This window comes from Saimiri boliviensis, chromosome 17, assembly GCF_048565385.1.
Source record: "Saimiri boliviensis isolate mSaiBol1 chromosome 17, mSaiBol1.pri, whole genome shotgun sequence".
NCBI lineage: Eukaryota > Metazoa > Chordata > Mammalia > Primates > Cebidae > Saimiri > Saimiri boliviensis.
In genome coordinates, this window is record NC_133465.1 from 24,001,567 (window position 1) to 24,018,137 (window position 16,571).

The following is a 16,571-nucleotide window of genomic DNA, read 5'->3' on the forward strand; positions in this document are numbered from 1 at the left end:
GAGTTGCCACGCCTGGCTCTAAATGATCTTAAGGAGAAACTGGACTTTTTGTTTCGCTTTGAGGAGAAAAGGGTGATAGTAGTGTTGCATGTCTTTTTTAAAGTGCTATTTTGTAGAAATACATAATGAAATATTACATATTAAATGATCCGATGTCAAGATTCACTTCAAAATAATTTGGATAGGGAAAAGAAAAAGTAGGTGAGGTTTAGATCAAATCAGATTGGCCTCAAGCTGGTAATTGTTGAAACCAGCTAACTTTACTCTTATTTTTACTTTCTTATGTTTAAAATTTTCCAATTAAAAAAAGGCAGATTCCCCTTTCCAGTCTTGGCAGGAATCTGGGGGTGTATTCCCTCGAGAGCAGTAGGTGTGTGGACTGGAAAATACCAGGCACAGCTGAAAGTGAGAATACCACACTGAGAACAGGGGCACTGATGTTTACTCGCCACATGCGCAAGACTCAATCTTCCCCCAGGTTTCCCAGAATGCTGGCAGCTAGCCTCACAGCCTATGAGCAGAACACTGGAAAAGTATTACCTGGGGAACCCTATAAGCTCAGGAAACGTACCTATAGCCACCAACACTGGAGATCTCCCAACGAAAGGGCCAGCCAGTTCATCTTACTGTGACGCGGCCAGTTGACAAGCGAGAAACAAAGAGCATCCAGCTTTTTAGTCCCCCATTCTTTAATGAGTGGACAGCCCAGGACACCTGGACATTTGAGTAAAGCCTTAGTATGAAACACAGAAAAAGCAACTAGGAGAGGCTGGGTGCAGTGGCTCACGTCTGTAATCCCAGCACTTTGGGAGGCTGAGGCCGGCAGATAGATCACTTGAGGCCAGAACTTCAAGACCAGCCTGGCCAACATGGTGAAACCATGACCCTACTAAAAATACAAAAAAAATTTGCTGGGTGTGGTGACAAATGCCTGTAATCCCAGCTACTCGGGAGGCTGATTGCTGTGGCACAAGAATCGCTTGAACCCAGGAGGTTGCAGTGAGCTGAGATCGTGACACTGCACTCCAGCCTGGGCCACAAAGCCAGACTCTGTCTCAAAATAAAACCAAAAACAAAACAAAAAGGCAACCAGGAAAAAAGACAGACTATGCAGAGAAAAGAAAACTTCAAAAGGATGATTAATAGCTTCAGAGAAATATTTTTCTCAAAAAAACTCTTTTTGAGATATAGTCTAGTTCTGTCACCCCAGCTGGAGTGTAATGGCAAAATCTCAGCTCAACGCAACCTCTGCCTCCTGGGTTCAAGTGATTCTCCTGCCTCAGCCTCCTGCGTGTCAGGCCTCCAAGTGCAAGCCCGGATCCAGAAAGTCTAAAGTCCTGCCTGCCTCGGCTAATTATTCCCCACCCCCAGCCTTTGTTCGCCATTATCCCTGATCGCCCAGCTTCCCCCCACCTTGCCATCTTAACTGTTACTATGATAATGTGAATACTCTTTACCCCACCCTGCCATCTTAACCGTTTTTATAATAATGTGAATACTCCTCACCCCACCCTGCCATCTTAACTACTCTTAACCCACCGCCACTGTAACTGATCTTATGGTAATGAGATCCTTGCCAGTACCCCCACCACTGTAACTGATCTTACTCCGTAACACCCCTGCTCCCTCCCCCCAAAATTTGCCCCAACCTATAAAACCAACTACTATCCCCCTGCCCTTCCCTAACGCCCTTTTCGGCCTTAACCCACCTGCACCCAGGTAAATAAACAGCCATGTTGCTTACACAAAGCCTGTTTGGGAAGGTCTCTTCATTCAAAGCGTGCATTTTAACACTGGGTAGCTGGGACTACAGGCATGCATCACCACACCCAGCTAATTCTTTGTATTTTTTGGTTGAGACGGAGGAGTTTCATCATGCTGGCCAGGCTGGTCTTGGACTCCTAGCCTCAAGTGATCCGCCCACCTCAGCCTCCCAAAGTGCTGGGATTACAGGTGTGAGCTACCGCACCTGGCCAAAAAACATTTTTAATACCAGCTTTACTAAGGTATATAATTCACACACTATAAAGTTCATCCTTTTAAAATGTATAACTCAGTAGGTCTTAGCATACTCAGAGTTGTGCAACCACCACTATCTGATATTGGAAGCGTGAAAGAATAGGATACTACTAGTAAAAACAGGATATTGAGAAAATGTTTAAAAGTTCTTGAAGGGAGTATAAATTAGTTTAACCACCGTGGAAAGCAACATGGTGATTCCTCAAAGAGGTAAAAACAGAACTACCATTTGACCCAGCAATCCTATTACTGAGTATACACCCAGAAGAACAGATACCATTTTGCCATAAAGACACATGCACACAAATGTTCGCTGCAGCACTATTCACAATAGCAAAGACACACAGTCAACCTAAATGTCCATCAGTGACAGACAGATGAAGAAAATGGGTAGTCCTTCAACAGAAGTAAGGTAAAAAGACAAAAAAAGAGGGCCAGGCGCGGTGGCTCACGCCTGTAATCCCAGCACTTTGGGAGGCTGAGGCAGGTGGATCACAAGGCCAGGAGTTTGAGACCAGCCTGGCTAACACAGTGAAACCCCGTCTCTACTAAAAATACAAAAATTAGCCGGGCGTGGTGGCAGGTGACTATAGTCCCAGCTACTTGGGAGGCTGAGGCAGGAGAATTGCTTGAACTGGGAGGTGGAGGTTGCAGTGAGCTGAGATCCGCCACTGCCCTCCAGCCTGGGTGACAGAGCAAGACTTCATTTAAAAAAAAAAAAACAATAAAAAGAAACTATGGTAGTACATATATACCATGGAATACTATGCAGCCATAGAAAGAATAAGATCATGTCTTTTGTGGGAACATGGAGTTGAAGGCCATTATCCTTAGCAAACTAATGCAGGAACAGAAAACCAAAGACTGCATGTTCTCACTTATAAGTGGGAGCTGAATGATGAGAACACATGAACACAAAGAAGGGAACAACAGATCCTGGGCCTACCTGAGCAAGGAGGGTCAGAGGAAGGAGACAAGCAGAAAAAATAACTATTAGGTACTAGGCTTAGTAGCTGGGTGACAAAATAATGTGTAAAACAAACCCCAGTGACACGAGTTTACCTATATAACAAAACTGCACAAGTACCCCCGAACCTAAAATAAAAGTTTTAAAAAAAATTAAAACTCACAAGGCCAGGAGTTTGAGACCAGCAAAAATTAAGGAGAATAAAAGTACCTATTCTTGAAAATTAAAATATCACAACAAAACAAAGATCTCAAAGGAAAGGTCGGAAGGTGAAGTTGACCAAAGTGTCCACAAAGTACAGCAAAAAGACCAGACTACGGAAACTAGGAGAGAAAAGCGAAGGAAAATCAGGGACTAGTCTAGGAGATCCAACAACCAAATAACACGAGTTCCAGAAAGATGTAACACAGAAAACGTACGGGAGGAAATTACTATCATTATGATTCAGGATAAGTTCCCCAAACTGAAGGCCATGAGTTCTGTGACTGCAGGGACTGATCACCATATTCAGTGGTGCATCACAGTGAAATTGTGTAAGACTGAGGGAAGAGGCAAGTCCTACTTCCAGGGAGAAGAAACAGTTTGTATGTAAAAGGTCAAGAATCCGAATGGGGCTCAATCAGCAGCCACACAGAAGCCAGCCAGCCGGCAACGAATGCAGTGACTTCATTCTGGGGGGTGCTCTAATCCAGAAGTCAATACTCAGCCAAAATCCCATCAACTGTGAGAGAGCAGAATAAAATCATTCTTAGACATGCAAGGTCCTCATAAAACGAACTGCTTAATCCTCCCTTTTTCAGAAAGCTACTAGAGGATGTAGCCACCAGAATGAAGAAATATGCCAAGACAGGACAAGAATGGGGTCCAAACAAGAGAGAAAATGAATCCCCAGGATGATGGAGCTTCTCAGATGACACCCACACAGCAGACCTAGAGAATAACAAATCTAGGTTAGAGCAGGTCAGAGAGCTTCGGGAAATACTTCCTTGAGAAGATGAAATTGACAGAATGCCCATGTGTTTAAACATATTGAATGTTTGTGTTAAGAGATTTAGACAACCGACAGAGAATCTAGGACTAAATTAATGATAAAAGACCAAAAATTAAGGAGAATAAAAGTACCTATTCAATTGTTAACTACTAAGAAAATTTAAAAAAAAAATGTATAAGAAAAGAAAAGCAGGCCATGCCTCATGCCTGTAATCCCAGCACTGTGGGAGGCTGAGGTAACCATCTCAGCCGCAGGCATCCAGGAGTTCAAGACCAGCATGGGTGACGTGGCAAAACTCCTCTCTACAAAAATATACAAAAATTAGCCAGGCATGGTGGCACGCGCCTGTAATCCCAGCTAGTCAGGAGGTTAACGTGGAGGGATCACTTGAGCCTGGGAAGTCGAGGCTGCTGTGAACCAAGATTGTACCACTTGTCCAGCCTGGGTGACAGAGCAAGACCCTGTCAAACGCAAACCAAAAACAAAAACATGGTATTATACGGAACAGCAATGTAAAGAACTTAAGCAATCATAATAATGTAAACATCAAAGGGTGATCTAAACAAAATGGACAGAATTGTAGCGGGGGGACAGGAGACGTGCCTACATGGGCAAGGAAGGGAAGGGGAAAGACAACTCAAGCCTCATGGCTGATGCTGGAAACAGACAAAGCCTAATCCTGGAAAAAAATCACAAAGAACGTAAACACATTACTTGGTAATACAGAGTTAAATACTCAAGAACCAGCTTGAAAAGTTATTGCTCTTGGGGAATGAGACACGGGCAGGACAGCAGGAAACCATCATTTCTTGTTCGAGTCTTGTCGACTATATACTACACACACGTACAACTGATACAAGTAAAAGCCAAAATTTTGTCCTTTTTTTTTGAGTCACCAGGTTGGAGTGTAGTGGTACGGTCCTCAGGAGGCTGAGGCATGAGAATCCCTGGAACCGGGGAGGCGGAGGTTGCGTGAGCTGAGATCGCACCACTGCACTCCAGCCTGAGCGACAGAGACTCCATCTCCAAAAAAAAAAAAAAAAAAAAAAAAGATGTTAACAGTAGTAATAAAATGTTTTGTATTTTCTTATTCTTGCTTATCTGTATTTTTTATTTTCTTAAAATCTACATATATTGCTTTAACAAAGGAGAATTTTTAAACATTAAGAAATTTTAAGTACAACTCAAATACAAAAAGCGAAGCCAGTGGGGGAAGAATAAGGTGGCGCAGAGCGCAGCTTCTATCTGCCCTGCAGCCCGCGTTGTGAATACTATAGTACCAGGTAATAGCTACTTCCCAACTTGTTCACATTACAGCATACTGAGAAAATAATGACATTTGTAGGACTCAAGGTCTGAGGAGATTAGCACAGCTCTAATTCATTTGGTTGGGAATGACACACAGACTGGGAAGCTCTGAATCAATATTTGGGCACTCGTTAAATGCCAGGCACTGAGCAGAGCATTTTATATGCTATAATATCATTTATTCCTCATAACAGTAACAGTAGTATCAACCTCCCCATCTTATAGTTGTAGAGAGGTCAGGTAACTTGCCTGAGGTCACACGGCTAGTGTTTGCATCTAAGGCTGCAGAGTTCATGTTCTTCACCACAACTCCATTCTGCTTTTTGACTAGATAACCCCTGGAGTTCATTATAGTCTGGAGACCAAAGGCTTAAAACCTCTTAGCTCCATTTCTTTCCTCCATCTATAAAATTTGCTTTCAGCACCTTTTGTCTGGATTAACTCCGATCAACTCTAGAAGTGAGACTCACTCCCTCCGAATCTCAAGGAGGCACTCAAATCCTACTTCCACAAATCAAGCACTCCCTGCACCTCCAACTTCCCACACAACTCCTACTGTATATTGCTAATAAAACTTTGATATAAGGCCGGGCTCGGTGGCTCATGCCTGTAATCCCAGCACTTTGGGAGGCCGAGGCAGGTGGATCACGAGGTCAAGAGATCGAGACCATCCCGGTTAACATGGTGAAACCCCGTCTCTACTAAAAATACAAAAAATTAGCTGGGCATGGTGGCGCGTGCCTGTAATCCCAGCTACTCAGGTGGCTGAGGCAGAATTGCTTGAACCCAGGAGGCGGAGGTTGCGGTGAGCTGAGATCGCGCCATTGCACTCCAGCCTGGGTAACAAGAGCGAAACTGTCTCAAAAAAAAAAAAAAAAACTTCGATATAAGCAAGGCTATAAAAATAGCAACATTTTTGCTATCTTTTTTTTTTTTTTTTTTTGAGATGGGTCTCCATCTACTACCCAGGCTGGAGTGCAGTGGTGTGATCATGGCTCACTGTAGCCTTGACCTCCTGGGTTCAAGCGGTCTTCCCACCTCAGCTTCCTGAGTGACTGAGACTACAGTGGCTGGGACACGCTCAGCTAAATTTTTATGTTTTTGTAGAAACAAGGTCTCGCTGTGCTACCCAGGCTGGTCTCGAACTCCTGGACTCAAGCAATCCTCTTGCCTCGGCCTCCCAGACCGCTGGGTTTATAGGCATGAGCCACTGTGCCAGGCCATTTTTGCTTTTTTTTTTTTTTGAGACAGAGTCTCACTCTGTTGCCAGGCTGGAGTGCAGTGGCACAATCTGGGCTCACTGCAACCTCCACTTCCCGGGTTCAAGTGATTCCCCTGCCTCAGCCTCCCAAGTAGCTGAGACTACAGGTGCGCACCACCATGCCAGGCTAATTTTTTGTATTTTAGTGGAGATGGGGTTTCACCATGTTGACCAGGATGGTCTCTCGATCTCCTGACCTCGTGATCCACCTGCCTCGGACTCCCAAAGTGCTGGGATTACAGGCATGAACCACCATGCCCAGCCTCATTTTTGCAATTTTTTTTTTAAGACGAGGTTTCACCATGTTGGTCAGGCTGGTCTTGAACTCCCGATCTCAGGTGATCCGCCCGCCTTGGCCTTCAAAGTGCTTGGATTACAGGTGTGAGCCACCACGCCCGGCCCATTTTTGATATTTTTAATAGATTTTATGGATCTGTCAATAGTTAATGAAGACGATAAAAGGGATTTTTGAACAAAATAAAAACAAATACATTTTGACTAAGAAAAAAATTACCATAGCTTTGTGAACAGCTTCACCAAATAATTACGCAATTTCCTAACACTCACAAACTGACTGTCCTAAAGAAAAGAAACGTTCAGGTTTGCTACCCAGGAGTCTGAGGGGGGAGATTAATGAAGCCTGGGAGTTGAAGGCTGCAGTAAGCTGTGATCATACCACTGTACTCCAGCCTGGGTGACACAGAAACTGTTTTTTTTTTTTTTTTTGAAGTATGTTTATATAGTCTCATATGAAACCTGTTTCCTCATTAAGCTTGGGTTTTCGAAACTGTAAAATGGACTTAGATGCGAAACAGGGTTTAGTGAGGATTAAGCAGGATAATAACATAAACAAATTCAATAAATTAAGGAGTACCATATGTTACCTATTGCCATCGGTTTTGAACTTTAAATGTATTTTCAGAATCCTGGCCAAAAGACTTCACAGAAGCCCATTTACTCATACACTCATTCAGCCCTATCTGATAAGCTGTTATTATATGCATATATACACACACACGTACATTTATACCTGATCCTGTGCTTGGCTCTGTGGATACAAAGATGAATAAAACGTACGTAGTCCTTACCCTTCAAAACCCTGACAGCTTAGAAGACCGACCTGTAAACCAACAGCAGCAATGTAATAGGTGTGATAATTACGATACGCGGAGTATAACCTTCTTACAACAGCCAATATTAGCGAGCACCAGGCAGAGTTCTAAGCACTTGACATGGATTAACTCATAGTTTCCGTAACTCCAAAGGTAGGTACTACCTTTTTGCAGGCGAGGAACAGAGAGGTTAAGTATTTTGTTTAAGGCATATGGTTAGTACATGATAGAGCTTGAATCTGAATCCCGGACTGACTCCAGATGCCACAATTAACCACTAAACCTGAGCCAACAGACACTCTGAGGATGAGAAGTCCAGGAGGGGGAGGGGTATTTGGGGCAAATGGCCCAGAAAACAACAACCCTTGAACTTCGCTTTAATGGATAACTAGGAGTTTGAAAGTATATAGCGAGGGAGAGGCAATTTCAGGTCGGGCGGCAGAGTGTGGGCATACATAAAGACTGCATGGCAGAGAACTATAACCTGCCTGGTGTGGCTAGAAAAGAACAGGGCAGGTGATAAAGAAAGAGACAGAGGTCAGAATAAAAAGAGCCTGGCAGACCCAGGATGAAGAGCTCAGTTATTACAGCAAGGGCACCACGGGGCCACGGGAGACTATTAAGGGTGGAGGCTGCTGATCACCTCAGTACTAACTATATAAGCTCTCTTATTGGAAGGGACCTACAGATCTCTTAAAATATGTTCTTTGTGGCCGGGCGCGGTGGCTCAAGCCTGTAATCCCAGCACTTTGGGAGGCCGAGGCGGGTGGATCACGAGGTCGAGAGATTGAGACCATCCTGGTCAACATGGTGAAACCCCGTCTCTACTAAAAATACAAAAAATCAGCTGGGCATGGTGGCTCATGCCTGTAATCCCAGCTACTCAGGAGGCTGTGGCAGGAGAATTGCCTGAACCCAAGAGGCGGAGGTTGTGGTGAGCCGAGATCGCACCATTGCACTCCAGCCTGGGTAATAAGAGCGAAACTCTGTCTCAAAAAAAAAAAAAAAAAAAAAAAAAAAAAAAAAAAATGTTCTTTGTGCCAGGCACAGTGGCTCACACCTATAATCCCAGCACTTTGGGAGGCCAAAGCAGGTGGATTGCTTGAGCCCAGGAGTTCAAGACCAGCCTAGGTAACATGAAGAAACCCATCTCTATCTACTAAAAACACAAAAATTAGCCTGGTGTGGTGGTGGGCGCCTGAAATCCCAGCTACTTAGGAGGCTGAGGCAGGAGAATCGCTTGAATCCAGGAAGCAGAGATTGCAGTGAGCCAAGGTCAAGACATTGCACTCCAGCCTGGGCGACGAGAGCAAAATTCCATTTCCAAAAAAAAAGGCCAGGTGCAGTGGCTCAAGCCTGTAATCCCAGCACTTTGGGAGGCCGAGGCAGGCGGATCATGAGGTCAAGAGATCAAGACCATCCTGGCTAACACAGTGAAACCCTGTCTCTACTAAAAAAATACAAAAAATTAGCCAGGCGTGGTGGCACATGCCTATAGTCTTAGCTACTTAGGAGGCTCAGGAAGGAGAATAGATTGAACCCGGGAGGCGGAGGTTGCAGTGAGCCAAGATCGCACCACTGCACTCCAGCCTGGGCAACAGGGTGAGACTCCGTCTCAAAAAAACAAAAACAAAACAAAAAAACAGTTATTACAATTGAGGTAGAAAGCCATATTGATCCACCTTGCAGATAAGAGACAGAAAAGTGGGCTGGCTGACTACAGACTTCCATTGATTTGCCTTAGCCTGAGGACAGCACGAGGCAGGCTCAGACTCTCAGCCATCTCTGTTTAGCCTCCTTTACATTACAACATGTAAATGGTTACCAAAAGCATCACAGACCAGGCCAGGAGCAGTGGATCATGCCTGTAATACCAGCACTTTGGGAGGTCAAAGCAGGAGGAATGCTTTGAGCTCAAGAGTTCGAGACCAGCCTGGGCAACATGGTGAAACCTCATCTCTACAAAAAAACATAAAAATTAGCTGGGTGTCTGGTGGCGTGCACATGTAGTCCCACTACTCAGGAGGCTGAGGCTGGAGAATCACTTGAGGCCAGGAAGTGGAGGTTGCAATGAGCTGAGATAGCATCACTGCACTCCAGCCTGGGTGACAAAAAGAGACTCCATCTCAAAAAAAACAAAAAAAAAAAAATCACAGACCAGAATTGTGAGCAAATCACAGACCAGAATTGTGAGCTCAGACTGCAATGCACTGGCTTAAATAGGAAAGCTGCATGGTGGTTACACTCACACTCCATCAGTCAAAAAATCTGGATCTGATCTTACTTCTGCCACTAACTGACTGGGTGGGTCACCTATCCACCTATCCAAGGCCTCAGGTTATTCGTCTGTAATCATGTCGTTGTCTACCCAGCACTTTGGGAGGCTGAGGCAGGTGGATCACTTGAAGCCAGTAGTTTGAGATCAGCCTGGTCAACATTGCAAAACCCCAGCTCTGCCAAAAATGCAAACAAACAAACAAACAAAAATTAGCCAGGTGTGGTGCCTGTGGTCCCAGCTACTCAGCAAGATGAGGCAAGAGAATGGCTTGAACCTGGGAGGCAGAGGTTGCAGTGAGCCGAGACTGTACCACTGCACTCCAGTCTGGGTGACAGAGCAAGAGTCTGTGTCACCAAAAAAGAAAAAAGAAAAAAAAAAAAAAGAAAGAAAAAGAAAAGAATGTCCTTGTGTAAAATAAAGTATTTAAAGAGCTGTTACACAGAGGCTGGAATAAACATCCTGGAACTGAACCACAACCACAGAAAACAGTAACACTACCAATTCTAACCCTTACTAAGCATTGAGCTTGTTCTATGGGTGAGGCAACTGAGACACAGTGTTCAAGTAAGCTGACCAGTCACCTGGCTGGTGAATGCTGGAACTAGAATTTGCTCACAAGCAGGTTGGCTTGAGGCCCAATTCTCAAGCTCAGTCTAAAGAACAGCAGAATGAGCAGACTCCTAACGCAGCAACCCCACTGATGCCATTACAGGCTAACTACACATCCGCCCAGGATGTTATGAAAGGGATCCCTTTTTGGAGGAGGGGAGGGCAGGCTGCAGGCGATGAGTACTAAAGTCCCAGGCAGTCAGACTCTAGACCAGGTGCTAAAGTATCATTCCCCAAATTTTCCATGCCCTCTCACTTCTGCATATTTGCACATGCTGTGCCTTTCAAATGGAATAGCCCTTTCTTCCTCTGCCAGGCAAATTCTTCAGCCTCTCAAGCCTTGTTTTGGTGAAGCCTTTCTCAGACTCCATGCTACTGGTAAGTGCTTTTCTGTGGTCCTTGAAATTGGAGTAGGCTTAGGATGGAGCAAAGAGCAGACAGGAGGAGGAGGAGAGCAAAGGACAAAATTGCCACATATGTGGGAAATGGCAGAATAAAGGGGCTGCTTAAAGAGCACTGCAAGACAAGGGTAGAAGGTGTAAGAGCCTAAAGGCTGCTCTACTCTTCAGATACGGCTCTGAAGGCAATAGGGAGCCACTGATGTTTCTAAAGCAAGACAGTACCATGGTGAGATGGGATTTTGGAAATCAGGGAGAGGCAAAGAGTGGTGGCCTTTCCTCCATAGCTCTCCTAGATCATGAATTTCTCCAGAGACGCCAATACCATTAACTTCCCCACAGCAAAGCCAAAGTCAGCGAAAATAATCTGCAATCACCAAGGGTCTTTCTTGCACTGCCTCGTCACCATCAACAGCCATCCATCCCTTACCAAAGACCTCCTGTGTGCGATGGCTGGACAGGCAGGTGGCTGGCGGCCTCACAACCTGGCTGCAGAGCAAGGCCCGACAGTATGCTGTAAGTGCCAGATGACCTGTGCAGAACGAGCCTTGGGCGCAGGGCTGAGAACACCATTACGGAGACACCATCTGAATCATAGTGCTGACCAGGGGATGGTGCCAAGGTGGGGAATCCTCAAGGACTGATGGCAGGGTCCATACATATGACCAAGCAGGCGTCCCATAGAGAGCATAGGGCTCATGCGTGCGATTGTGGGGGTGGCAGGGGGCGAAGGGGGAAGGTAAGTGAGGTAATGAGTACTTGGTCCCCTGGGTAGTGGAGAGCCGAGGGCAAGAAACACTGGCAGTCCACTGTAGCTTTCTGGTGCACACACAGCTCTCATTGTCTACTGTCTTAAAAGGGCAGATAATCACATCTGCATATTCCTACAGGGACAATTCCTGGGCTCAAAACTATTCTAAATGAGTTGATTAGTACTTTTCACATAATAATATGAAGATGGGCATAGGGCTTTTCTCTAAACTTCCTGTAAACCCAAAAGTGACTAAGAACCTTTTAAAGTTTTCACAAAAACTCTATTTAACTACATCAAGAAATATTTTATGATTAAGAGGTTATAGACTGAATACAAAATCTGAGGTTTGAGTGTGTGCGGACTACAACTTAGTCTCCTAAATCACACTGAGCACCGGCAACCACCCAGCACTGTGCTAAGAGAATGAACAGAAATGAATCAAAAAGGCCCTTCCCTTAGAGCTTCCAACCCCATGAATTTCACAAAGTTGGCACCAAAGCTAATGTGGCAAATTCATATAATAGGAGCTATTCATATGAAATTTTACTTTAAGGCCATCTGCTATCATCCTGTGCTCAGCATGTTTTTTTCTGCCATTGATTTTCTAGAAGTGTACTCTTAGAGTATTAAATATCTAATCTCCAATCTCTGCTGTGAATTAAGAACTTAATTTTAATTCTACTTTCCCCTCTACATGGGAGTAAATTAAATACTGCTCCCTGTCAGCTGACTACAGAGTCCCTTCTCCCTGGACCACGCCTACGATGAGAAAAGGTGTGTTGTACTATAAAACGATAATGTTCCAGACTTTGGTCCATGATCCAACTCCAAGAATTTTTTTTTTTTTAAAGATGGGGTTTCACCATATTGGTCAGGCTGGTCTTGAACTCCTGACCTCAGGCGATCTGCCCGCCTTGGCCTCCAAAGTGCTTGGCATGAGCCACCACGCCCGGCCAGAACTTCCTTATAACACCTCCTAAGAAATGAGTTCACAGGAACGTGAAAGCAAGACAGCTGTGTGAATGCGAACGGCAGTGCAAGTTAGGAAGCAAAAGAACAAACACGCAACACTCGGAAACTCTGTTTATCACGTTAGTTCTTATAAAAATGAACGAAGGAAACAACTTCTCATTTTAGTTGCTACTATAAAGACATTTAATTATTTCATAAACCCTTCATCTTGTATTAAAATATAGCAATCTAAGCCAGGTGTGCTGGCTCCTGCCTGTAATCCCAGCACTTTGGGAGGCTGAGGTGGGCGGATCACAAAGTCAAGAGAGCAAGACCAGCCTGGCCAACATGGTGAAACCCTAACTCTACTAAAAATACAAAAATTAGCCAGGCATGGTGGTGCACCTGTAATCCCAGTTACTTAGGAGGCTGAGGCAGAATTGCTTGAACCTGGGAGTCAGAGGCTGCAGTGAGCCGAGATAACAACACTGCACTCCAGCCTGGTGACAGAGTGACATTCTATCTCAAAAAAACAAAACAAAACAAAAATCACTGGTGTATTAGGTTTTCTGTCCCTTGAAATAGTTTTGTCTATCCCTGATCAACCATACCAGACTTCTTCCAGATTCTATGAACTTTGGACTTCTGTGGATACAATTTCCTCTGCCTGAAACACTGTTACTACCTCCTGTTCCTTGTCTGCTTTCACCATTCACCTGTGGGCTGAAATGTTACTTTCTCAGGTAAGTCTTGGTTGAGCCCTAGCTGAGGTTAAATACACTTGCTATTTATTCTTATGCCCTCCCTCAGTTAACACTCACCACATCTTATAATTACTGGGTTAATACCTGTCTCTTCCACCACACTACATACTCTTTAAGAGCAAGTATCTGATTTGTCCACTGTCATCGAAGTGAGCGGCACTCAATATACACCCAATAAACATTTGCTCAGTGAACAATAATGCCACAACCCTTTAGTGTTCTGGACCACACCTCGAGTATGTCTTGACCTTGTATGAAGTGACTCCTATGAACTCCACAACAAGTTCTACTTCTGACAGATACTCTCACAGTGTAAATTGTGTTTCTCTCCCTTTTGCCTTTGCACAAACCTGCAAAGCGCCAACTTCTTGAACAAATCTGCGTAGTTCTTTCCACTACCACTTCATGTTCTCATAATACACATAGATACTAGAGAGGTGCTATGTGTATTCTCGGAAACTTTTTTAAAAAGTAGATCTTTCACTAATATGACTTTTTTTTTTTAATGGAGTCTTGCTTTGTCGCCCAGGCTGGAGTGCAATAGCACAATCTTGGCTCACTACAACCTCTGCCTACCAGGTTCAAGAGATTCTCCTGCCTCAGCCTCCTGAGTAGCTGGGATTACAGGCATGCACCACCAAGCCCAGCTAACTGGTTTTTTTTTTTTTCTTTTTTTTTGAGATGCAGTTTTGCTCTGTCACCAAGCTAGAGTGCAGTGGCGCCATCTCAGCTCACTGCAACCTCAGCCTCCCAGGTTCAAGCAATTCCCCTGCCTAAGCCTCCCAAATAGCTGGGACTAAAGGTGCACCCAGCTAATTTTTTGTATTTTAGTAGAGATGGGGTTTCACCATGTTAGCCAGGATGGTTTCAATCTCCTGACCTTGTAATCCACCCACCTCAGCTTCCCAAAGTGCTGGGATTATAGGTGTGAGCCACCATGCCGGTCTAATTTTTATATTTTTAGTAGAGGCAGGATTTCACCACGCTGGTCAGGCTGGTCACAAACTCCTGACCTCATAATCCTCCCACCTCGGCCTCCCAGTCCCGGGATTACAGGCATGAGCCGCTGGGCCCGGCCTACCTTTTTTTGAGACAGAGTCTTGTTCTGTCGCTAGGCTGGAGTACAATGGCACAATCTCGGCTCACTGCAGCCTCTGCCTCCCAGGTTCAAACCATTCTTCTGTCTCAGTCTTCCAAGTAGCTGGGATTACAGGCACCTACCACCATGTCCAGCTAATGTTTGCATTTTTAGTAGAGATGGGGTTTCACCACACTGGCCAGGCTGGTCTCGAACTCCTGACTTCAGATGATCTGCTTGCCTTGGCCTCCCAAAGTGCTGGGATTATAGGTGTGAGCCACCATGTCTGGCCATGACTATTATTTTTCAGGGCTGGGACGCCTTAAAGGTACTTTTTTTTTTTAAGGAAACCATAAGAAACACACAAACTACATTATCTGAATTCTGGCCATGTACAGGAAGACATTCTTAAAATATTTTAAAAGCCCCTGATTTTAAAGTGAACACAACCTTTTAAAGGCATTACAAGCCGGGTGTGGTGGCTCCCGCCTGTAATCCCAGCACTTTGGGAGGCCAAGGTGGGCAGATCACCTGAGGTCAGGAGTTCAAGACCGGCCTGACCAATATGGTGAAACCCCGTCTCTGCTAAAAAAATAAAAAAAATAAAAAAAAATTAGCCGGGTGTGGTGGCATACGCCTGTAGTCTCAGCTACTCTAAAGGCTGAGGCAGGAGAATCGCTTGACCTCAGGAGATGGAGATTACAGTGAGTGGAGATCGCACCACTGCACTCGAACCTAGGCAAGAGAGACTGTGTCTCAAAAATAAATAAATAAATAAATAAATAAAAGGCATTACAAGTTCCTGCTGATTTACTGCTCTCTGTCCTCATCCTTCATAGCCACTGAAGGTTCTACATGCCTAACTCATTTTCACAAATACAGCACTTTTGTCATATTGTGGAGTTAAAAGAAATGGGATCCCCAGAAGGAGGTAGTGAGATATTATAAACAAGAAATAGGGCAGGGGTGAGGGAAGAGAGAGCATCAGGAAGAAGAGCTAAGGGATGCTGGGCTTAATACCTGGGTGATGGGGTGACCTGTGCAGTAAACGACCATGACACACATTTCCCTATGTAACATATATGCAAATCCAAATACTGCACATGTACGCCTGAGTTTAAGATAAAAGCTCAATGAAAGAAAAAAAAAAAAAAAAGCAAGAGCTCTAGGTGATAGTCTCAGTTTTACTGATTCACTGGGTAATCTTGGATCAGTCTTATTGACTCTTAAGTGCCCAGTAGAGGTAATTCCCAAGACGCCTTCCAAATAAACTATTTTGCTACCAAATCAATTTGCTTTCTTTTTTTTTTTTTTTAAGGTGGGGTTTCACCATGATGGCCAGGCTGGTCTTGAACTCCTGACCTCAGGTGATCCACCCACCTCGGCCTCCCAAAGCGCTAGGATTACAGGCGTGAGCCACAGCGCCCGGCACAATTTGCTTTCTTAATGATTTAGCAGACATGATCTTGGTGAGTATATGAAAAACTATATAATTACAAGTATTCACAGGATATCTGGTATTTGCCTATCAGTTTCAGATCCTACGAAAGTTTAAATGAGTCTAATACATGGTTCTTTAAAGATCTACAAACCAATGTGTATTTTGGAAAAGCTAGTTATTGCGTGAGGAGGATGGGTTTTAGAAGGTGAGCCTTTCCTGTATGTACTGTCTTTCACATTTTATTCGGTGCCCGCAATGAATTCGGAAGATGCTGTGTAAAAACCCAGACAGGCCAATATGACAAGATGGTTTTCACCGCCACTCCTCCTATCCTTACATCTCTTTTCAAACTGTTCTAGAACCGGATAAAAGATCTCCAGAGAGCAGCGTCAGTCAGCTGCACAAATGCCTGTGTATTACAACATACACAGACATATCTGGGTTTGTCCAGCTCTTCCGAGCAAGGACGGCCTAATCCGGGCTTTCCACACCTCTAACAGGCTCGAGACCAACCAAACGCCCGCGGAAAGGCTGGAAGCACCTCGTAAGGGTCCCCGCCTGGCCTCTCCAAAGCAGACGCCCACCTCTTCCTTCAGTCCCCTGGGGGCGACCGCCCTGCCCCGCCCCCGCCGTCGCGGGC

General features: G+C 44.7%; 1 protein-coding gene across 2 annotated transcripts in view; it reads right to left on the reverse strand.

Annotated features, from left to right (window-relative positions):
- The window catches only part of ZZEF1 (zinc finger ZZ-type and EF-hand domain containing 1), a 139,099-nt gene that overhangs the window by 122,081 nt on the left and 447 nt on the right, over positions 1–16,571 (reverse strand). The gene's annotated exons all lie outside the window — the stretch shown is intronic.